The sequence below is a fragment of the Amblyomma maculatum genome, chromosome 7 (genome assembly GCF_055883805.1).
Source record: "Amblyomma maculatum isolate TAMU_Amacu chromosome 7, ASM5588380v1, whole genome shotgun sequence".
In the NCBI taxonomy this organism is placed as follows: Eukaryota; Metazoa; Arthropoda; class Arachnida; order Ixodida; family Ixodidae; genus Amblyomma; species Amblyomma maculatum.
The window spans coordinates 1584781-1609228 of NC_139350.1; the positions used below are offsets into that span (position 1 = coordinate 1584781).

The window sequence follows — 24448 nt, forward strand, 5'->3', positions numbered from 1 at the left end:
TCGCCCCCATCGAAAAGCGGCCGCCGCGACCGGGATTTCATCCCGTACCCTTGGGAACAGTAGTCGAGCGCCGTAACCACTGCACCACCAGCGGAGAGCGAGCATCCGCGCACCGTCTCGCCAATATGCACATCATGGCAGCTGAACAAAAATTGGTAAAAAAAAAATAGCACAATGACTTCGTACCAAGGCGGCGAAAGTCGCACCACGCGGCTGGCGCAGCTCCGTACTTCCCGAACGCGCCTGACACTTTTGTTATGGGCGTATACGTAACCAGAGTGGCTACCTTTGTTTTCTGTCGCACCGGAAACACGTCACTAGTGCTAATCTTTTTTATTTGCGACGTTATACCCTGCATCAAGAACTTTCCACGAATAAGTCCCTATGACGCATATGTCACTTCAACGCATACACTTTTTCATTCTGCTGGGCATGTTCCCCTTTCATCGCACAAAGACTCTGCAGCTTCAAAGGCGCTGGACATACGAAATTAACATCAAGCCTTCACGCCACTTTCAAAACAGCATGCCTTGTGCAATACATTCTGCAGTTCCTTGGCTTACGGCACGGTTCAAAGACAAGCCACACCTCATTGGGTAAACTAGCCGCGCACCAAAAACAAAAAGGACGATCTGAATTTCCGTTCAGGTCTTTCTATGCACGTTAATAAAGGAAGGTATCGGTCATCCTATATACATATAACGGATGACCAATGTCTTCCTTATTTTCTCTATCCCCTTCAGCGTTCATGGTGAGGCAACATCTGGTTCTTAAGGTCTTGCATGCGCTTGTTCAGGATGATTCTGGGCGCCGTCACTCGTTTCTCCCAGATGTGTATGGATTCAGTTACGAATTGTTTGGAAGACAGCGGACCACATGCAAGACAGATCAGTGGCGTTCTTTACTGGCGTTGAAAGACCTGAACAAAAATTCAGAATCGTGATTTTGGTGCGCTGCTTGCCGACCTCACACGCTTGGCCGTCTTTGAAACGGAGCTGCAAAGCAAGAAATGCAGTTCACCGATAACTGGCTAACAGAAGGTACGTCAAGCTGCATCGGTTTTAGATGTCTGTGAGTTTCGAGTGGTTCAATGATTATAGCTTGCACTTAAAGCAGCGAAATATTTTGGAGCTAGCATTTGAAACAATGCCGCAATTAGATTAAATCCGCGACGGCTATCAGGCTTCACCGCTGTGCACAGCGACGGGTGGGTGACGCAGGATGACGTCATTGACGGTACTGGTACATTTCCTGGAGGGACACTCTTGGTGTCCCTCCAGGAAATGATGTGTCAGTGATGTGAGGAGAAGCTCGAAATTTAATTGTGGATCACGCCATCAGTTTGAATGCTAGCGCAAAAACACTTTGCATGCATTACCTACAGCCTATGTATATTTGAATCTTTGAATATCGTGAAATTCTAGAAAAGTGATGCAGCTGCTCTTTAAGGAGTACGAGATAAATACCTATGTACCAGCAAATGTTGAAGCAAGACTATTCAAGGTAATTCTTACTAATCCATTTTCTCGAGAATTGTACTACTGATTGCCGGAGGCGCACGAGACCCTTTTCAAACACCGTCTTTTTGTAACAACAATATTCCACGCCATTTTGCCAAAGTTGAAAGCGCAAGTAAAAAAACAAATAAAAAAAAAAGCAACTCCAGGAAGGATTTTAGAGAAATGCCACTGCGGCCAATACATGCTATAGTTCATCGTTCTTGTGCGTATTTCGCCCCCTTAAATGCATTCAAAAAGACAGAGTGACAGAGTTCCCATAATGAGTATTAACAAGTACATGCGAGCTTTTAATTGCAAGCACCAAAGGTCGGCTCACGATGACTAAAAGATATAAAGAATATAAGAACGGGAGTTGCCATCCATGGCATATGGCGCATAATTAGGAGTTTGGCAAGAAAATTTGAAGGATGTGGTGTTCGGCACTTTTGAAGTCGCAGTGTTTTGTGAGATGCCCAACAGGGACTCATTTGTTAAATGTGCGCACTTGCTTACGTGCTTATAACGAAATTGTCAGGCGTGCTCGCAAAGACGCAGCTGGGCCAGCCGCAGGATGCAGTTTTCGCCCCTACGGTGACGTCATTCTTCTAATCTTTTTGACTCGCCACTTTACAGATTCTCCTCACCTGCCATAAGGGGAAGGGCGATGCGCGAATGTTCGGCTGCAAGAGCACCAAAGTCAATGGACTTGTAAAAACACAGCTTCAACTGTGGCAAGAACTGCAGGCCAAGGTTTGAAGAAACCGTTTCGTTACACAGGCATCGTGATCAAGGCACAAGAGGCAAAGTAAAAGCGTTTACCAAAAGGAAGTGAAGGTACAGGTGCGGACATCAGTAAACGGAGGACGGTTTTCAGTTCAAATTAAAATCACTCCTTCTGCACTGGAGATACGAAAACAATGTTTATCCAAGTGAAAGGCCACTGGCGCTATACTGCTGATTCGCGTATACCACGATTGCCAGTTTGCATTATGCAAAGCGTGAAAAGTTTTAGAAGCAAATAACGTGCTCCGTTTACTTTTGTCCGGACCGATACACGTGCATCTGCTGGTCGTCTTGTGACTTGAATGATGCAGAGTAAAGATTCTTAGAAAACTGATGACGTGTCTCAAGCAGCGAAAAAGAGCGTCCTATGTGGTTAAAGCGCCTTATTCTTGTTCCGCGCTTGTTTGCGTGATACACCCCGCATCTTCTTCTAGACATATTTCACCTCTCTTAATGATATTTTAGCTGGGCGCTTGTGTTGGGTACTTCTTTCTGTGTCATATCCGTGTGCGCTGCGACCTTTCCGGAATATGGTCTTTGTGTTTCTTTAGTGCGCCCTAAGAACAAATATTTGTACAAGTCGCGCTAAGAAGACATATTTGTACAAGTATATAGCGAGGGTCCGCGGGTGCTGCTGATATTATGTAGCCTCCCCGTACACAAGTACTGAACTTTCACTTGCCGAACATTTTGAAAAGTCATCAGCGTAGCAGTGAGGGCAGTAGTCGGCGCAGCGCGTCGGAAATATTCGTGCGGAACAATCGTGATTGGTTGACAGGGTTATTACGTCACAACCACATGTCCTCATGCGGAAATTTCAAAAACACCGCATTCGAAATAAAGTTATATAACGAGTTGGGGGGGAGTACAAATAATGAAATAATTGGCGAGGAGGTTCCTCTAATTGACATATTTCACAACTAACTGTAATTCAAAAAAATAAAGTTCCCATGCGCGTTCGAACTCAGGTCCTCTATATACCAGACGAGGACGCAAAGCAACGACCGTGAAGAGTATTTGCCAGCGAGCGTGTTAGCAGGCCATCTGATGAACGCGTTTTGGTGCATTTGACTCACTAACGTGTGTCTGGGTTATGCACTGATGTTACAGTATAAATAATTAAAAATTGATATTTATTAAACATTTACATTTTTCAAGGATTCGCGCAATGAAAAGACGGCATTAAAGGCAATTTGCGTGTACTATTAAGGGGAAGCTTAAGCGTCGTTTATTCTTTTTTTCAGTCTTCGCCTTGGTTAATTGGTTAATTCACTAACAGAGTATTGGGGAAAATGTTTAGGATTGGGCGCATTTGCATATCTTCCATTTCTGCAACACGCCATGCAAGAGGGAAATACCAATGAAAGCACGCTTTTTCTTTTTTGTTCTTTACTGCTTGCCATTTCTCTGTCTTGTTTACATAAGCGGGCGCCAAGTGCTAAGGATGTGCGGCTTTCCGGCGCATATCGCTGCAATTAAAGGGCTGGAATTTAGCAGCATACCACAGAGAAATATACTTACTTAAAAAGCGGACACTCGCGCCCTTTCGCGTCTCTCATAGCCTGAGTTGCTTTGGGACGTTAAACCCCACAAACCAACCAACCAACCTTTCGCGGCTGGCAAGTAAGGGTCTGACCATCCGCGAGGCGGCGTAGCAATGGGCGCTTCCACTTGGTCTCAAAGGTAGAGAGCTTATCATACATACACCGGGTTGCATTTAGCCGCCTATTTTCATATGAATTTTGACGCTGCGCCGGTACGCCCATTTCACCGCGCGTTTGAACGCGTCGCCTCGTTTTGCAGGTAGCTTGTTTTCTCTTGCCTGCAGAATACATTTCGGTGTTTCTTCAGCTAAGAACATCATTAGCAAGTCGATTGTTATGCTGCTTTAACGTATTTTGCACGTGTAGCATAGAATATGAGCCGTGACGCACTTTTACCGTGCAGCCTGCTTTTGTTTTTGGATCTCCTTTTCGGAAAGAACATGTGCATTGCTCCCGATGCATCATTTTCCTAAAGTCACTCTCAACACTGGCAGTTGAAGACAAAATTTATCACTGGTACACCGGAATCACAGCACAAACTTCTATTTTGCACAACAGCAACAGCTTATGGCTCACTTGGAATCGTTCTGTGAATAATCTTTACCTCCCTGTATATGCAAAATGCGTCTGCTTTTGCCGGTTCGTAAGCCATTTTACATGCCGCTTTCCTAGTCATGGTTACAACGTTCTCGTTGGGGTCAGAAAATCGATGTTGCCTGTTCGTGGGCTACACTTTTGATGACATGTACTACTATTAGCCTCGTACAGCAGGTTCCTTGTAGTACCTTTGTCACACGGGCAGCGTGCTGTTTTGATCGCGGTCATGAGTATAAGCTTACTTTTGCGATACTATTATGTATTCAGTGTGTTATGCTTGAACTTCTGAACAGCCTATTACTGAAGGCTGAGATTGCATAACATTTTATTATCCTTAATTATGTCTGGCCGTTTATAACTACTTTTCTGTTGTTCTCACGGATGATGTTTTAGAGGAAAAATACGGAGTGGGGGGGGGGGGGGGGTACGTGGATCTTTTTTTTGAGGCACTGTGCCATGTGCTTTACACTACCTTTTACACTACATTCTTTATTATTGCTCATTGTACTATGATGCATTTTATAAAGTGTGATCCAGTGTTCTCTCTGTACAATTCATGATATAAAAACTAAAAACAAAACTTTTTATATAGAACTATGCTGCCTCCTATTGTGCGCAACTGAGAAAAGTGGCTCAATAACGACAAAAAGGAAATAAGAACAACTCCGGCCGACCGGATTATTCGAACCTGCACAAAATAATTCAGCCTTGCTTAGGTTCTGTGGTAAGCTTGGCGATATTTTCAGTAAAAAGGTTGCGACTTTATTATGTCTGTATACATGGCATGATTACAAAGATGCATTAAAGCCCTCGCGCTCCACAATAGACGATGTAGCTGAATATTTTATTAGACAAACGGAAATCGGAATCTAAAGCATAGATATCGAAACCTTGACCAAAACAGAGTTAAAGCATGCGCCTAAAACTCACAAAGAAATTGGCGGTCTGACCAGTCGCCTGGGTTCGCAGGCGGCAGTGCCGTGGCTCGGCCGCAGGTCCCTACGGGAGTGTCTGCTTTTTACTTATGGTTCTACGGCGTATATCCGGTCCAATAAACATGGCATCGGGCGAATTTAACACACTCGTGGCAGCGAATGGCGGCAGGAAAGTTTTGTTTGCAGCAAAGCAAGAAACGATGACACAACTGCTGAGATTTTCTACTCCATAAAACGGTTGTTTGAATTTTGGCACGGGTAAGTCGCAGTTTATGTACCTCATTTCTACGCATGGAAAGGGTGCGGAACTTAGCTGTTAGTGTATCCTCGCCTGGGGTTCCTTGGCAGCTGTCATTCCTTATAAGGTCAGGCGCACTGGCAATGCGCGGCAAATATAGTTATGCTGACACTCCAGGCAAGCTGCGCCATTTCATGGGACGCCTCTCGGCCCCGTTTCAGGCGGTCAGCAAGGCCGGTCGCGTTTAGCTTAGCCGTACATTTCCTGCTGTACCGTATATCACTTTTTAATGATATCGCGTAGGTGTCGAAAGGCCGCCGGACAACGTAAGAGAGGAGAAACCAAGTGATAGAAAAGGCATGCCCGCAATTCCTGCAGTTGCATTTAGCGTCATCTGCTGAGCTGTTCTGATCAGTGCGAAGTAACCTTGCCCAGAGTCGGCAGCTGCGCATCGGAATCAGAATAAACTGTGATCTCTTGTGTTTATTCGTGGCATATATAGTGCGCCTGATATCTGAAAGGAGCGCGCATTTGCAATAGGCAATATAGCGTGCCCAAGCAACCAGTTGCAATCGCTAGCTAAGAGAACGCGGCCGCAAGACTTTAGTTAAAGCACACGCCGTCTCCACCAATCAAATCGAAAAAAAAAAACAAGCAGTTAATTGATAGACTTGGAGATAAAGAACGAAACGAACGCTGTCAGAACTAGGCCATAAAACGTGCGATGTGAAGTCGGTTCGCGCGAAGCCAAATAGCTGAGGAAATGGCGCTATCTCCAGCAGCCAGACTGATGCGCATGCCATCTCCCGATTTCCGCTCTGGTTCCCCTCGGCGCCGCTGCACCTGCCAATCGACGCTCGTGAGATGCTTTCAGTAGAGTGGTCTTTTATGCTCAAATGGAAACTGGCTGCATAAAGTTCTTCTGACTTGATGTTCCTTTGCCTACAAGTTCTCACACTAACAAGAAGGGCATCAGGCGTCGAGAGCTACCAGCCAACACGACTCTTCTTTCCTGTCGCTGCCAATCGATCCTTTGTTGTCGTGCTGCACCAAGTGGGTTAGGCGGAGGCAATTGCCGATACCTCATCGATACGTGTCGTTCTTCGAACGACAGCTATACCTATGTGCCACTCGCTGCGTAACTGTTAAAGACCACGGCAGGAGCTTCGTGTCCCATGATTTTCGACTCAAACTCTCTTGCCACGGCTTCCATCACGCTACAACCTTAGTCAGAAATCGCTACTGCAAAAGGCTAGCGGAATGACTAATCCGCACTTGTAAGAACATGCTCGCCCATTATGTCAGGGCTTCCCGCAGTACCTGAGGCCGTTTCATCCTTGACATGGTATTCGATGCCTTTCACCGCAAAGCACGTGACGACTAAAGCTACCGCCTTTTCTTGCCCGCTGGTGCCATCTATTCTTCACCTTGGTCTGGTAGATTGTGCCTTATCCGCTACCAAAGGTACATTTAAGGGTCACTCTTGGAAGAACAAGTCGAGAGTGTGGCATTAAAACCATATACCACTTGACCTTTTTTGTTAAAAAAAAAACCGGGTTCGGCATCATTTTCTTACATAAAATTTCTTGAGTATAGGTTCTGCGGAGGAGTTGCATGCCTTAATCGTGAAGCTCTGAACCGCAGTTAGAGCTAACGAAATGTAGGCTCGGTTCCGCAGCTCAGTTACAGCGGTAGGTCGATTGGTTGCCGATAGTTTCTGCGACCGTCAGTTCGCGCTCGAGGTGGTGTGAGGGTCAGCGAGCTCACTGAGTCTTTGTAATGGCCATCGAGTCCCAACGTGGAAAGATACTGAACAGGTGACGTTTCGCTAATGAAGGGCAAAGAGAAATAAAATACATGATTCTTGTTTTTTCGTAGGGGAATTGCCGGTGGCTGTGTCGTGGCTTCGTAATGATGATGCGGGACACCATATGGCATTGGTTAAAAAACGTTTGCAATGAGCTATTATAATGCCAATCACATGTAAGAGTTGGTTGAATTGTTTTCTGTACAGCAGACAGGCCTTTTATTATGAAGGGAAAGTGTCGTGGTTGTGGTTCTTTGAACATCTCATGAAAAAACTGAAGGCTCGCCAGCCTTCTGCAACAGTGGCAGCCAGACAGGCGTTGAGGCCCGAGGATAATTCTGCGGGCGTATGAGACCCTGCGACATACGCGTAGTTTTTATGCGGTCACGATACAGAATTAGTGGTTTTAGTGAAAATGTCACGGCGAATACATGGTAGAAGAACAAATGGTAGCGTAACTCCCATAGAAGCCTGCGTGTCGACTCTGAGCGAGGCTTTAGTTTCCCGGCGCCCCCTGCGAACTGTGAGGCAAAACAAACACGTGACGTTGCTTGTGACATCACAGTGACGTACTTTTGGCGGGGAATTTGATTGTCTTTTTACTTATGAACGAAAAACAAGGCCAACAACGATGGAGGCAGAACGATGCTCGGATAAGGCAGAAAAATGGACACCGTAACTGTTCAGCCAACTTTACTTGACATGGATTTCTACTGTCAAGTTTTACGCTAACTGAAATGTTACGGCATCTTTAACCACAAGCATCGTTCTGCCTCTGTCGTCGTTAGCCTAGTCTTTCGTCGCGCGTCATGTAAACGCATTCTGGGGCTTATTTCTTCGGGCACGTTTGTGAACAAGGGCCTTCAAGTGAATTCGGCAAGCACATGGATGGAATCACATGGCTTGAGGCATTTCACTAAGGGCATAAATGAGTGAAGCTGTGCTGCATAGAAAGCCAGGCTTTATTAATTCACGATTACTTACATAGACGCTTCACGACAATGAAATCTTCAAGTGTAGGAAAGCGACCACCGCTCATTCGTCACGGTCTTCATGAAATCCTCGTGATAACAAAATGACCTGAGCGTAGGTCTCCAAACGATACGCGGTGAGATTAGAAAAGAGTAAAAGATCTTGGTATCAAACAAAGTACATATCAGTGTCAAAGAACAACAAAAACAAACGAACGGGATAAGCAACGCTAGAGCTAGAACGCCAACCTGTAAGAGCTTAGGTAAGCAATTAAAATTGGGATTGCTAGTATTTAGAAGTTAATGCGTCTGAGAAGTGAAAATATCTACGATATAGCATCGCTCCAATAAATCTCGCCCTGTTCACGATTCCCATATTTTACTCGCGCTTCATTTGCCACTGAAAGGAGTCAATGTGAGGTTACAAATTTACAACTTAAGCATTTAACATGTTCATGAGAAAGATCCCATTGACAATAGGAACATCATTGTGATAACAGCTAAAGCACGTTCAGCGAACGTGGTGTGGTAATACGACGCAGTAAGCAAAACACACAGCAAAGGGAGCGGAACGGAAGGCTTTGAGCAATGCGACGCGCGTCTTGGGGGCAATAAAATCTCACCTTCACCGTTCAATTAAAACATGCAGCGATACGCCGCTCATGCAGACGTGTATCCGTAAAACAAGCCACCACTTTTGCGACGTGCCTGGGAGGCCGACCCGAGCCGCCGAGCTGTGACGCAGCATTGTCCCATCGTCCGGAAATGCGCACATGCAGCGGCAATCAGTTTCTCATCGAGCACAGAGAGTCTTCGCCTTGCTGTAAAGCTCTACCACAACCAGTAGAATGAAATACTGACTGTTTGTACAGATAACCCACTCTGTACGCAGCACGCAACAATGAACGTTGAACCGGGGCCGATGATGCACCCATTCCGCGGATGAAAAAAGCTTTGGTCTGAGCCATATCTGAGCTTTGGGCAACTACGCAGTGGATAAGTGGCCGAGAGAGGCCGTTAGAAACAAGTTAAAATATTATTAAAAATGTGACACGTTTTTTCTTACGCAAGAAACAAAAACTGCATTCAATCCTGAGCGCGAATATTATGTTTACTTTTTAGTTCTTTAGAGGTCTGGCGGATCTTATTTTCTGTGCGCTAGTAATTTGCCTCACAGTTCGCAGGAGCCCTTATCATCGAGTTGATGCCGCTGGCAGTAGGCAGCTGCACGCGTTTTCTTCCAAGTTGCGCGACCAGTTGTACATAGACCTTGGCGAATATTTTGCCACCTTTTCCTACGGCCGCCTGGTGTTCAGTGCTTCTATGGCGAATTGCTTACTTCTTGTATCTGGGCGATGAGGGGACGTTCTAGAAGGATGCATGCTCGACAGTGTTATAGCACGTGGTCGCGTTATCAGTCGCGGAAGCATTGCCCGCCTTTTGAGTGCATGCATATATCTGCACTGCGTCGGGAATAAACGTTGAGTTGTTTCCAGGATGCCCTTGTGATAAGATATATCAATTGGTGACGAGGCTGTCTACGTCCCGCGTACGCATGCAGCAACAGGCGCCGGGTAGGCAGGGCAGGCACGGAAACTAACGGCAAGCGCAGCTTTCGTCTGGCACTCGAAGCCGTTAGTGAAATACTTAGTCCCGGAGATCGTTCCTGACCACTGACCGACGCCTGGGACTACCGACGGATGGCAGAGTGAAACGACCACTGAAAAAGGACGGAGAAGTGCCGACCAAAGCGGACTGCGCAAAGGAAGGAGCTAAGCTGATGAGTACTGTGTTTTCTTTTCGGCTACGGAATGCCGCGCGTAGGCAGGATAGCAGAGTTCGACCACAAAACATTGAAACATACCTCGGAAGATTTGAACAATTTCTAGTGGCGAACGACATAACCGACGAAAAGAAGTTACCAGTATTTTTAACTGTAATCGGCCCGGAAGCGTATGAAGTCTTGAAGAGCTTGATTGTGCCGGCGTCGCCAAGCAAGAAGCCTTACGCCGAGGTTTCCAAGTTGTTGAAAGACCATTACAGCCCCAAGAGCTCAGTGATAGCGGAACGCTATAAATTTAACCGGCGTGTTCAGAATGAGCATGAAATCGTGGAAGACTTCATAGTCGAGTTGAAGCACTTAGCGAGGAAGTGCTAATACGGCGAAGGTTTGCAAGATGCCCTGCGCGACCGGCTAGTTGCAGGCATACGCAATGAATAGTCAGCGTGCCTTATTCGCCGTGGAAAATCTGACGTTTGAAGGCGCCTGCAAGGTCACACTCGTTAGAAAACTAGCGGAACGGAACTCGGCGCTAATGCAAGATAGACCAAGAGGCGTCGCTACTAAAGAAGTGAAACGCGACCAAGGTCAGAAGAGAGAAATGCGGAAGGTGTGGCAAAGGACATTCGTCTAACACGTGTTGGTACGAATACTTTGTGTGCCGGGAATGCTCAAGACAAGGACATCAGAAAAAAATGGGTCCGAACAGGGAAAGCCGTTACCGGATAACGAATGCCCTAGAGTGTTCTGACGAAGACGAGGAGCAGGAAGTCTATCATTTCATAAACTCCAACCATTTAGGTTACGAAGTGAGTGTGCAAATTGAAGGGAAAGACGTAAGCATGCAGATCGACACCGGGGCGGCTGTCACAATTATCCCTGAGAGTGTGTCTTTTTCCGCATGTAAAGTGCCTCTAAAATGTCTCTCCGCACGTACACTGGAGAACAAATGCGTCTTAAGGTGAGGTATCTGTTCGGTACAAGAGCCAAAGAGCCATTTTACCATTGATAATTGTCTAGAACAACGGAAAGAAACTTGCAGCTCTCCTGGGGCGAAATTGGTTGGAATACCTAAAGCTCGACTGGCCCGAAATTGGTCATATGACGTCTGAAGATAAGATGCGAACACTGTAGAAGTATCCTTCCGTTTTTACCTACGCCCTAGGTACCATACAGAAGTTTGAGGCGCAGGTAGTGTTGCGAACTGGCTGCGCTCCAGTTTTCTGCCGCGCAAGACTCTTTCCTGTCGCTCTTAGAGAGAAGGTAACAGACAGCAGAACAGCATAGTGGAAAAAGGAATTCTTCAAGTCGCGCACAGTGACTAGGCAACGCCGTTAGTTATTGTTCCGAAACACGACGGCAGTCTCAGATTGTGTGGCGATTACAAAATGACCGTGAGCCCAGTCATGAAAACCGACCATTATCCCTTACCCAGGCCAGAGGATCTGTATTCGCAAATCGCAGGATGCAAGGTGTTTTGTGTCCTTGACCTATCTACCGCCTATCAGCATGTTCCTCTAAAACCGGAGTTACGACCACTTTTGACCATTAATACCAGCTTGGGGCTTTTCGAGTTTAAGCGCCTTCCCTATGGTGTGGCCAGTGCACCAGCGGTTTTTCAATCCATGATGGACGTGGTTTTGAAAGGCATTCCGCACGTCGGATGCTCCATTGATGATGTAATCGTGGCGGGGTCCGACACGGCGGACTGCCAAACAATCCTTGAACGTGTCCTGGATAGGTTGCAAGAGCACGGTATCATGCTGAAAATAGCGAAGTGCCGTTTCTTTCAAAATGCCGTGACTTACTTGGGCCACACGTTACAATTTTGGAGGCACCGGAAGCCACCACAGTGACAGAACTAAGGCTTAAAGAATGGTTCCACCATCGCAGAGCCCCTGTATCGGCTAATAGGGAAAGGTCGAAAATGGTAATGGACAGAGGAATGCCGTCAGGCTTTTACCGCAACAAAAGAGCTGCTTGCTACCAGCCAGTTACTGACGTTCTACGATGTAGATAAGCCGATAGCGATGCTTTGTGACGCGTCATCGTATGGCTTGAGGCGGTTGTCTTCCATGAAACGGCTGCCGGAGATGAAAGGCCTATAGCATTCGCGTCCAGAACGCTCACAGCAGCCGAGCAAAAGTACGCGCAGGGCGAGCGCGAAGCATTAGCTTTGATCTTTGGCCTTAAAAGATTTCATCGCTACCTGTACGGTATGATTTTTACGATCTACACAGGCCATCAACCACTACTAGGCATTTTAGGGCAGGAGAAGCCAACGCCTACGTTAGCCGCAGCGCGAATGCAGCGATGGGCTGATACTGGCAGCATACCAGTACCGGCTTCGGTACCGCTGAGGAAAAGATGTACAAGGGGCCGACGCCCTTTCCAGATTACCGCTGTCAGTCAAAGCTGAGGAAGTTCCAAAGGAGTGTCTCGCAGTGTTCCAATGCCTGGCGATAACGGCCGCTGACATTGCTAAGGCGACAAGGCGAAAGTGGGCTTTGTCTCGGGTAACAGAGTTCACCCTTAACGGTTGGCCTGGGCAGTACGCAGAACAACTTGGAGCCTATTACAGGCATCGCGATGAACTTTCACTGGAACAGGGTTGTGTAACCTGGGGTGCTAGAGTGGTGATTCCAGAAGAAATGAGGGATCACGTGATGAACTTGCTGCATGAGGAGCATCCAGGCGCCAGTCGCATGAAGATGCTGGCTAGGAGTTTCCTTTGGTGGCCTGGCATTGATCTGGCCATCGAGCAGCACTTAGCGAGGTGTAAATTCTGCCAGGCGGTTCAACCCGCCGCTTAGCCTCTACCACTGCAGCCGTGGAACTATCCGGCAAAGTGTTGGGGCCGCGTGCACGTAGATTTTGCTCCAAAGGCCCTCATGTATTTCTTGTCTTAGTGGATGCATTTTTCAAGTGGGTCGAATTGTGCCTGACGTCGTCAACATCCATCTCGAAAACTATTGACAAACACCGCAGTATCTTTGCAGCTTACGGCTTGCCTGACGTCCTAGTCAGCGATAATGGTCCCCAGTTGATGTCTTCGGAGTTTGCCGAATTCTTGTCTCGGAATGGAATCGAACACATTCGTTCTCCTCTTTATCATGCTGCGTCAAACGGCACTGCACAACGCACAGTGCAAACGCTAAAGAAAGCATTGCTCAAGCAGATGCTCGAATGTGAATTTTCTGGTGTGCCCTGTTTGCTCCAGGAGGGACTTGACAGTTTCCTAATGAGCTACCGCAACACTCCAAGCAGCGTGACTGGCCGCACACCCGCCGAGCTGTTCTTGAAGCGCCATCCCCGCACAAAACTGTCGCTGCTCAAACCAGACTTTCACAATGCTATGCACAATAAGCAGGCACATTTGAAGGAACAGCGTGATGTGACGCGAGGGACTGAGCGGGTTTTTGATGTTGGGGACCATGTGTTCGTGAAATCAGTGCGTGGTAAGCGTGTGTCGTGGGAAGAAGGTATCGTGTGTCAAGTGGTGAGTGCGATAACCTACATGATGAAAGTGTGGAGCCAGCTTCGCTTCGTGCACGCCGACCACTTGTATCCTCTGCATGCAGATCCCATCTCGAGTCCTACGCGCCCAGTGCTGCCGGAGCAACGACCATTACCATGCACTGACGTCCCCACGGAAGTACCCTTACCCGCGATTGTCCCGGAAGAGCCTGTGACTGCACCGCCAAACACGGAGCCAGTACAAGACGCGACGGGTGCAACGCCTGACATAGAATCGGCGGTTCCTGCGGCAGACCTGAGTTTCAAGGCTCCACGAGCTGCCGAGACGGCACTTCCGCCAGTCACAACTGCGGAAAAACAACCGCTTGGGCGAAGCTCTGGTGCACGAAAACCCCCAGATCGTTTTAAGCATGAGGACTTCTCGAAATAAATTTTTTTGGTTGTGGGAAGGAGGGAATGTTACAGCGCGTGGTTGCGTTATCAGTCGAGGAAGTATTGCCCGCCTTTTGAGTGCAAGATGTCACCGTCAGCGATGTATATCTGTACTGAGTCGGGAATAAACGTTGTTTCCAGGATGCCCTTGCTATAAGATATATCAGACAGCAACTCAGAAGAAAGCGTGCAGAGTGGGTCAGAGAAATAACTTATGTTACCGACATTCTAGTAGAAATTAAGAAGAAATCGACATGGGCAGGACATGTAGTGCGAAGAGAGGATAACCGATGGTCGCTGAAGTAACAAACTGGATTCCAAGAGAAGGAAAGCGTAGCAGGGGGCGGCAGAAAGTTAGGTGGGCGGATGAGATTAAGAAGTTCGCAGGGGTCAAGTGGATGCAGCTAGCACAGAACCGGGTTAAGTGGAGAAATATGGGAGAGGCCTTCACCCTGCAGTGGGTATAATCAGGCTGATGATGATGATGATGATGAACTCCGAAGAAATGCTGTAATGGCGGCTAGTTGGGTTTCTATCATAGGTAGGCACGCTAAACTTTGACCCTCTCAGGCAACTCAGAGGCGTTCGGACTACTACGGCTTGTACTCCCCCAGCTAATGCATAACACAAGACACGGCACAATTTTTTGTTTTTGTTTTCGACGAAGAAATGAAGCGCTTCTCATCTGTATTTTTAAAACTTAGTAGTCTTGCCACGTCAAGCGCTAAAACTGACTCGATAGCATAACCAATTGCTAACCTATACGACTTCCCCCCATCTCGCACAAACTCACTTCAGAAACTTGACTGGAAGTTTATGGAGGCAAATCATAATTCTGACCTATTCGTTTGGAATAAGTGCCACGCAACCCAAAACCCCAAGTTATGCATGCTAACGGGTATTGGGAGATAATAGACACGTAATTTACGATTTATGTCGCGTCATAGCCGTAGAGGCCTTTATGGCTTCAATTCGATTATTTCAACGCAATGGTGTCAAAGACCTGGTTCGCTGAAAATCTGGTGCCGGCGTCGGTGTTGGTGTTGGGAGCGAAAATTCAGGAGCATGACGTTGGCAGGCGATGCCTGGTAGCTGACATGCCTGAACACTGACTGGATGTATAGGGTTGCCTGACCTGATGTCTGAGAGGAGCTGTCAACTCGGGCCTCTTCTTTCACATGGCGGAGTGATATCAGAATCAGCCTGCCAGGTCCTTTGCATTCACGTTACCACTAGGACACACAGGCACATTCATACGGCGTGGTTAAAGCGTGGATTGATATGTTTGTTAGTTGCTACTATATCGCGTCATACTCCTAAACGCGTAGCTGAAGTGTCCTCCGTAATTTCTTTTAAGGCGAAAGCCTTTACAGCTCATACTGTCGTCGACAAAAGCAGGCCGCGCGAGCGGCGCACCGGATTGGTCGACAGAGAAGTGACGTGAAAAGCCACCACATTTGAAGCGACCAATCAGAAGTCTCATCTTGTCTAGCGTTCCTGCCATTTGCAATCCCATACTTGAACGCGCGCCAAGGAACGCCACGCGACAAGAGCGATGGCGCACCATCCAAACGCACACTTGTCGGAGAAAGTGACAGATGCTGCGCCTTTCCTTTCCTGTAAACCAATTATAATTATATGTAACATTGCAACGAACGCCGATAAAAGGTAAACAATGAGAGGCAAATGTTAGGAGAGGAAGGGGAGGCTTTCGTCATTCTCTTCTTAAAAGACATCCAAGAGACCTTCTAATTTTATTGTGCTTAGCAGAATTTTTCTTTTTCGCAGCTGAAAAAGAGCTAACACAAGGGTACGTGCATATGATGGTAGCCACTGCTTGAAGGCAGCTACGGTAGATTAGACACAGAGTAAACTACAGAAGCATTCCACGAGCACACGGGGGACCTCTTCTGGCGAGGCGCTGCCAGGACTGCTGTGCCATTCCCGTCAGTTGCCTGACTCAAGAAGCATCTCGGCAACTGCCTTGGGCTCATTCTGGTCGCTTCTTTCTTATCCGTGCAATAAATACCCTGCGTGTCGCAGATTCCTTCACGACGAAGTGATATTCTAGTAGCAGCAACTGTACGAAGCGACTGACTGCTTTTTGTGTCACGCACTTTCTATCAGAAAAACTCTTCCTGACCAAGCCACGCACTCGCTCGCTGCGGTGAAGGTGCGCAAAGAAGTAGAATCCAGTGAGAAGTTTTTATGAGTACGTGTTTATACAACACGCACTTGCCAAATTTTTAAAGAATAAAGCAGGTTTGCGAGTGTCAGTGGCGATACCGAACAAAACCTTTTAATTTTTTTGCCAGTAATCGAACTGCGGGGCCACCTATCGTAATTGCGGTGTAGAGACATCAACATTTCGCCGTACTGAGATTCATAGTCGATGAGAGGTCGATCGTGCACACTCACAGCTGCGAAAAGGTTCGGTTGGAGGGCAGCCCGTGATTAACAGCGTCCCTGCAGTCACGTGCCGACAGCCTTTGCCGTGCGCTACACTGTTATAACGCTGGTATAGCACTGTTGTGCCAGTAGACTCCGAGATAAGGAACCAGCGTCATTCTACGTTAAATATGCATACCGAAACGGGGCAGTTACCAATAACGACGTCCATTGTTCCTCAGCATAGAAATACGAGGGAAAGAGGGACTCGTGATGGAATATATACGAAGGGACTCAACAGTCCCTGACATCAAAGAAAACATTTATATATCAATATACTAAATAGGAAAACGCAGCCAATAACAAATAAAAAAGCTTGGTGAGCCATGCAGAACCAAAATACGCAATTAAAAAAAAAAGCGGCGGAACTACGCTAACCGACCGTACTTTTTTGCCTTGCTGCGCTGTCACACTGAACACGACGTCAGAAGCATAATTTATTACCGAATTAGAAGAGCGTGCTCGCAATACTGTGTTGGAAAATTTCTCTTCAGCAACGAAGAGAGGAAATAGGTTGATAGAGCTGACGCCCAACAAAAGCTACTTCGTTTTTCGGTCTTTAAGCACGTGCCATTAATTGGGCAGAAGTACGATTATACCCTCCTATTATTGCATGTTTGATATCTCTGTCAGCGTCGATTTCAAAATTAAAAAACAAATAGTTTCGCTTTAGATGTTGAAGGCATCCAATTGGGCTAAATATTGCTATATCTAAAAACAGCAAACTAAAAACGACCATAAATAACTGCTACCACTCACACCGTGTTCGGATAGTCTACCCGCACAAACGACTTTGTACGTAAATAATATATTGCACTGCTTCTTGAGAGAAATTTCTGCAAGTTAAAACGCAGACATACAGTAAATACACTGCTAAACAAAAAGAAGCTGCACAGAATTTTTCTATTTATTTTGTTTATCTACAGTACCTACAGCGCTCTGAGGGACATTGTTGTAGGGGGCAGGGATACCTAAATATCACAATCAACAAGAGTAGTCTGCACACGCATGAACAATATGTTTGCAGGCACACGCCGACATGTTAGCAGTGCTCGGTTTCAAATTGGACGAAAACCAAAAATGTAAACAAGCTGAAGAAACGCATTCAGAAACAAAACTATGCTGATATTGAATATTAAGCGAAACTTGGCAGTGAGATTCCTTGCACAGTAAAGAAGAGGCTTGTGGTTTATGGAACACGAGATTGAAAATATACGTGGCTGTCAAATAAATAAAAATGGAACGTGGTGATAAAATGTGATGCGGCATGGAATAGCTTCTGCTATCGCTATACGTCTTTTGGAGCCCTAGGCAGTTCAAAATATATTTCATTGTAATCTGAGTTCTGCCCAAGCGATTTTCTTAGCAGATGACTGCGGCTGCCGTTGGAGAACTCCTCCCCATCGACTTCTGCATTCGGTACGTTCTTGAGTCATGTTAATCCTCAGTGCAAGATAATTTTATAAATCTGTGATTTCTTCTAGACTACCGCTTCCTCCGAAAAATAATCATTGTCATCAAAAATGGCACTAACCGGCTAAGCTAACGTGTTAGAAGCATGCTGGCTGGGTTCAATAGTTCTCTGGGAGTTTAGAGACTAGTCTAGAAACTACTACTCTTTACCATTCGAGACTGTTCAGATAACAGTGTCAGGTGTTCAGTGCCGACCTAATAGGCGGGCACACTGCAACACAAAGCGCAAGTTAGGCTTTTAAACAGGTTTCTTGAATAACATTTATAATATATTTGTCCTGATGCTCATGAAAATTTACTTCTTACGAAGTGATACCGATGTGCTTAAGACATTGAAGAATAGAAGTTACTCGAATATAAAAGATGCGCAACCCTTTCTTAAGGCGCACGCCAGGTAACAGGGAACACGTGGCAAGCGCTAAAATGTCTTTGTTTGCCCCATCCGCATTAAACTTGGCACAAAGTGTCATGAACATCATTCGTTCAGAAGAAATCTAATCTATTAATAAGAAAGAGAAAAATGTTTTCCTCTTCACTATTCGCGAAATCAGCAGTTCATGAATGGCCGTACCCATCACCATTTCTCGCACATGTATGACTTGCACAGTTGCTGGCGTTGAGAGAGAAGAGGTAGCTATTTCAAGAGACATATGACACCGGTCTCATAGTCATGTTATCGCTCTTGTTTGATTCACTTAGGCAGGATTGTCCAGACGATGCCTCCAGGGCGTCATAAACAACGTCACCCACCTGATGGCAGCAGCGAACTAGCCGATGCAGCCACGGGCGGGGATACCACCTGCAGTTTCTTTAGAAGGTGGCATTGGTGTGCTGTTTTTGGTGCCAGTATATACTGCAGGCAGAATAGTAACGATGGCGAATGAGTTACCGTTGTCACGTGGGGAGGGGGACTTGACACCCAAAATGTGTCATGCATAACTCATCAGCTCATTATCATCCATACAACACCTCCATCAGTCCTAACCCCTTCCCCTCAGCCAATAGGGCGCTCGAGGTTAGGGCCCTACCCAGACAAGGGCGCCGCATGCGCGATGCCACAAGAGTGGGCTGCATCAAGCGCGAAGACGGCCTGAGGCCCCATTGTGGCTGTGAATCAACAAGCGTTGAACCATCACGAGCGAACAGAATGCCTTACTGAACACGACCACTCTTTGTTCCAATAGTTGGAGAGCAATAGCACCTCGTTAACAATCTTTTCGGGCAACCTGGTACCGCCGCCATAACCGGGGGTAGAAAAAAGAACGTATCGACTGAAAATGGGGTTAGTCAGGCCCAGATATTCATGGGGAGTCAGTGCTTCTTAAGAGAGAAAAACGACGAAGTGGATAAGAAGCGCTGATTTGCGTAAAGCAAGTTTGCTTTAATTTCTCCCTCTCTCTCGCGTCCAAAGCGAATTACATTGTGAAACGATATGGTTTTCGTATACTGGGTGAAGTAAAGTGCCCCAGCTCATCTTGGAGAGGAAGGGTAAAGCGTGCGGGGTGCGCTTTTACACAATCAGACAAGTGGGCGGTTCTCATCACGTGACTGAACACAAGACGAGGCCGTATTGCCTCATTCAGTCACCACGCGCGTGCATATACTCGCGCCGCCCGTCGAAAAAGCAGAGCTCACGGCGGAACGTGAGAGATGCGTTACAAGCACGATGCATGGCGGGCTCTTATTCTCTTTCCCGCCGTCCGCTGTTTTTCTTGCTTGTCAGGGAGTCAGAAGATATCCGTTTATTAATCCCTCAGAAACTCGGCTCGGCGGCGCCATCAGCGAAACACGAGCGAAACGGCGCATCATGCAGTATCAACAAGGAAGCCTCGCGAAGAAGAGCAGGGAGCAAACAGAGTCATCGCGTGTGATGAGACGGGCAGAAGCACCACCGAGCGCCACGAGGAAACAAAGAAGACGAAAACAGGAGCACCCCGTGGTCATCGGGGACGTCTACGGCCTCTTAATATCCCGGTAGGTGGCGTTGATGGGATTGAGCGACGCGGGGCGGGCTGCGGGCAGCGCCGCCGACGGCCACTTTCCTAATAACAGCGGGGCGGTTTTTCTTTCCCCGCTGTTTGCTCTCGGAGCGCTGACGTTAAGCACCTGACACGGCTGACGTCTCAATCAGGAGCCGTCTCCCGGTGCTGCCGCGACGGCATCGCGAAGAACACCGGGGGGGAGGAGGGAGTATCGGCTGATTTGTTTGAGCCGCTGCAGAGAAGGCCACGGGAGGCCATTATCCGCGCCTGATTATGCGCCTCTCCATTAGCCACGCGCTGGAGGCTAGCACGATGCGTGGCCTGGTCGGGGAGAACGGCTCGTGACCCAGGACTTTGGCAGACGGCGTGAGAGCCTACTCGGCGGGACCTGTCGAGGCCTGGGCGCCCATCACCGAGTAGGAGACCCACTGGGAACAAGCGCCTCTCGGCAATGAGACGCCCGCAGGTCAGCTGCACGCGCGCCCTTGCCGCGGGCTTGTGTGCCTCATATGAAACTGAGTTGCAATACTGCGGTCCGGAAAAGGCGAACACAAAACGCTGCCTTCAGCGAGACATGCCGAAGGCGTGTGGGCTTTTCTGTCTACCTAAAAGCCTTTGCTTGTTGACAACGGCTCCGCTGCACTGCAACGCTGGAACCGCGGTCCTTTTATTCTCTGTGGTTAACAATGCGAAAGTATTACGAACCTTATAGGGAGGAAAACCCGACGTACCAGAAACAGTGGCGTCGTAAAAGCACTTGCCAACAACCACATGCCCCAATCAATTGGTTTCGGAACTGAACTTGACTGCAATTTACATAAACACAAGCTGTCTACTCCCGGAACGGCTGACAGGTGGTCAAGATTAAAAAAATCAAATATCCTGTTGGCAGTCGTTTTGGCAGGTGACACAGCGGAGCGTTGTTTGGTCATGTGTGACTTCACGAAGCCACGTGACACGGCCGATTAGATAGGAGCTTTGGCAGGTGGCGGTTGGAAGGCTGAGCGCTGATCGATCGCCGAGGTGGGTGACGTCATGAAACCACGTGACATGGACAAGTTTGTAGGCGTGGAGAGAGGTGGCGGTAGGTTGCATCTACAACCCCTTATTAAGTGCCCAAACAATAAAAAGCAAACAACTAGACGCCTGCCTAAAATGAAAGAAATATATAGCAGAAACAATTGCTTGTAATGCTATTTTATTCCATTCTCACACTTACTTAAGTGTCACCGCGACTTTTTCTACCCTACATATGTTAAGAACATCGAAGCACAACAAGCGTGGGTTGCTTGTAGGTCACATGGCCCGAAAGTCTCGAGCATACGAACAGTCCTTTCCATTTTTTGTTGGCCCTGTGGGGCCAATAACTTCTATTGACAATTACTCCAGCGAAGTGTACCAACGAGCCTGTTAATAGTTCAACGTCACGCGCGTCGTGTGCCAATGACGTCAGGCTAACAAAAACCAAGAACTTAAGCACCGACACCTTTCGACAGCTCTCTCGAATCCCGAAGTCGCTGTTCACAAACTTTCAAGAATAGTTCTATTAGCAATTGATAACCATACTGATCAATTCGATCGTCCCCTCGAAAATATGATGCCACTTTATTCATCAATAACTACCGCTACCGCTTTGTTTAATTAATTGCGGAAAAAAGAAACATGTATGTAAATCTAAACGCCAGTCGATCAATCTTTGTCATAAATTGCGGTACATTAGGTATTCCAGTATGCCAACACCAGTTCGAAAGAAAGCTAAACGAAGCTATTATATATAAAAAAAAAACATTTTATTCAGACATATAATCTGAATAATAATCTTGACGAAACTCCAATTTCCTTGATGAATTTGCATTTATAAGTCATCCGAGGTCGTTAAATCTATTTTTCATGGCAGTTTTCTTTTATTCGGTTCCCGGGAAATATAGAGCACATTTAGCATTTATTTTTGCAGCTCATCGAACTATACTCCCTGATCCTTGTGGACAACGTCTCTTGAACGCTCTCCTATTCCTTCTTTCTTACGCTCACTTGCCGAGAAGAAATTAGGTCCGTAAATGCTAATGCGATAGGACCGGTTTCGGCTTTGATAACATACATGGAAAGCACTTGAATATTATCTGATCATTGCTTGCACCTGGCCGCAGGCACATACTTAATCCTGTTTTCAGAGGTAGAAGTTTTCGCAAACTGCTAAAATAGCACAATTTTACCTGTCTTCAAAAAGTTCACCCACCTGTTTCTAATGGTTATCGACTGACTGTTATTTCTTTTCTTGATATAATTTAGAAGTACAAATTGATAAGGTTGTCAAGTATTTGAAAAATTTAACATATGTGCAAATAGCCAGCACGGCGTTCAGTACGGATAATATACAGATTCAGCAGATTCTCTCATAGGCTGGCTATTGACAAAAAAATGTTCTCAGGAACAGTTCTAGATTTCGGTAAAGCAAGTGACTCATTTGACCCCTCTATCTTGTTTTCGAAATATCATTGAACCTTAACAAATGCGCTTGAAGGGCTTCGTTCGTTTCCGAGAGCACATAGTATGTATTAATAACCAAATGTCTAACAAAGCTGAAATTAACAAAATGTACTCTACGGGGTTCTATTCGTGGTGTTGCTTCTGCTGTACAAAAATGTTTTACCATCCTCTTTTACGCATTGCAATATCATATTACATGCAGATGACTCTACCAGCCTATCATTGCATCATGAAATTATCCAGCTCATATATAACCAACAAAATGAGCTTAACTGTGGTGAGTACTGGTGCCACATTAATCAGCTGTCTGCGGACATTACTATAAGGCTTTCACATTTTCTAGCCCCCTCGGAACCCATCACCAATCAAACCCCTACTATACTTCCATCCCACTGCCATCTGATCACGAGACAGTTTTGTTTCGGGATGCTGTTATTCACCCCAACCTATTCCACTATAATATGGCAGAAACTTGCAAAAAAATTTCGCATGAATTCTGCGCACTAATTTAAGCCCAAATGTATTTTTTTTATACACACTGTCACCTTGCTACGCATTTATCCATATCCACCTAAGCTCTGACACCTCATTCAAAGGTAAGGCTTTTGATATTCTTCTTTGGCCCTTAGAAAAACTCCGAAAGTTAGTCATGCACATCGTAACTATTTGCACTTAAAACTCACCATCGCGCAATTTGTTCATAGATTTAAACATTGTACATGTATCTCCTTGACCTTTGGTTTTATGACATCGAGATTCTATATTTAAAGTTCTTCATCGTCAATACACATTAAGCATTTTTCTTCACGACAGTATCATCAACAACGACACATGTTTTGCTCTTGTGTAATGACTTTCTACTCCCTAAGGTCAAACGTAATTAGGGGAAACAATGCTTTCAATGTTCTACGACATCACTGTGGAATTCATAAAAAAACTTTCTTCATAATGTGTGATTCTCATGTTTTTTTATCCTATGTATGACGGCCGCCTCCTACACTGTATATAAGTAGAAAGTCAACAGCCACTGACTGAAACGGAAACAAAGTGGATGTATTTATTATTATAGACGTGATTTTATAATTAACCACGCAGGTAACTGATTAGAAAGTATATTGTAGCGAAAGCTACACGCCGCTAGGTTTTCAAGCCGTCGGCGTGGCACTGTTGAAGAAGAAGAAGAAGAAAAAGGAAAAGAAAAATAGAAAATAAAAATAAAAAGGAAATAGAAAAGGAAAAGAAAAGGAGAAAGAGAAAGAAAATAACAAAAAATAAACAGGAGAAGAAGAACAACAACAACGCTCGGAAGAAGAACGCTTGAACCCTTCTCATTTTGAAGCGAAAGCTTCACCACGCCAGCCACCTCGAGCCTTCAGCGTCAGTGTCGGTGGGCGCTTGTAAGAGCGCGAACTCGGGCCTCTCTTTTTGTGTGGGAGGGTGACATTAGAATCAGCCTGCCATGACGTTTGAATTCACGTTACCCCTATATGCCACGGGCAGGAGCTGCCAACTCGGCTCGATCCTTTCATATTGGAGGGTGATATCAGAATCAGCCTGCCAGAACCCTCACATAGGACACGCAGGCACGTCCATACGGCTTAGGTAAGGTCTGTTCACACTTGCGACACGCACAGGACGCGGGACCGGCAGTCGCATGCGACCAGAGAGTAACCGATGTTCACACTTGCGAATGCGACTTGCGGGTTGCTGTCCACATTGTGTCTACCTTGACTGCTCACCACATAGAGCAAAGCTAACTTACGTTCACGTCAGCTGAGCCGCTGATTGGTTTAACGGTTTCGACCAGCAGTCGCGCGGCTGGAAATCGAGCATTGCCCGAACGGCCCACGGCAGTTGTTTTTGTACCGATCCGACCATTTGCGACTGTCGCTTTTCGACCAAAACAGTCGCGCGACCGCTGCGAGTCGCAAGTGTGAACGGGCCTTTAAAGCGGGACTGTATATGTGGGCTGGTAGCCTACGCTCTCCCGTCATA

At 46.6% G+C, this 24448-nt stretch overlaps 1 pseudogene; it reads left to right on the forward strand.

Annotated features, from left to right (window-relative positions):
• The first annotated feature begins 10157 nt into the window (after positions 1-10157).
• LOC146182586 (uncharacterized) lies at positions 10158-13740 on the forward strand (annotated as a pseudogene).
• The last annotated feature ends 10708 nt before the right edge of the window (positions 13741-24448 follow it).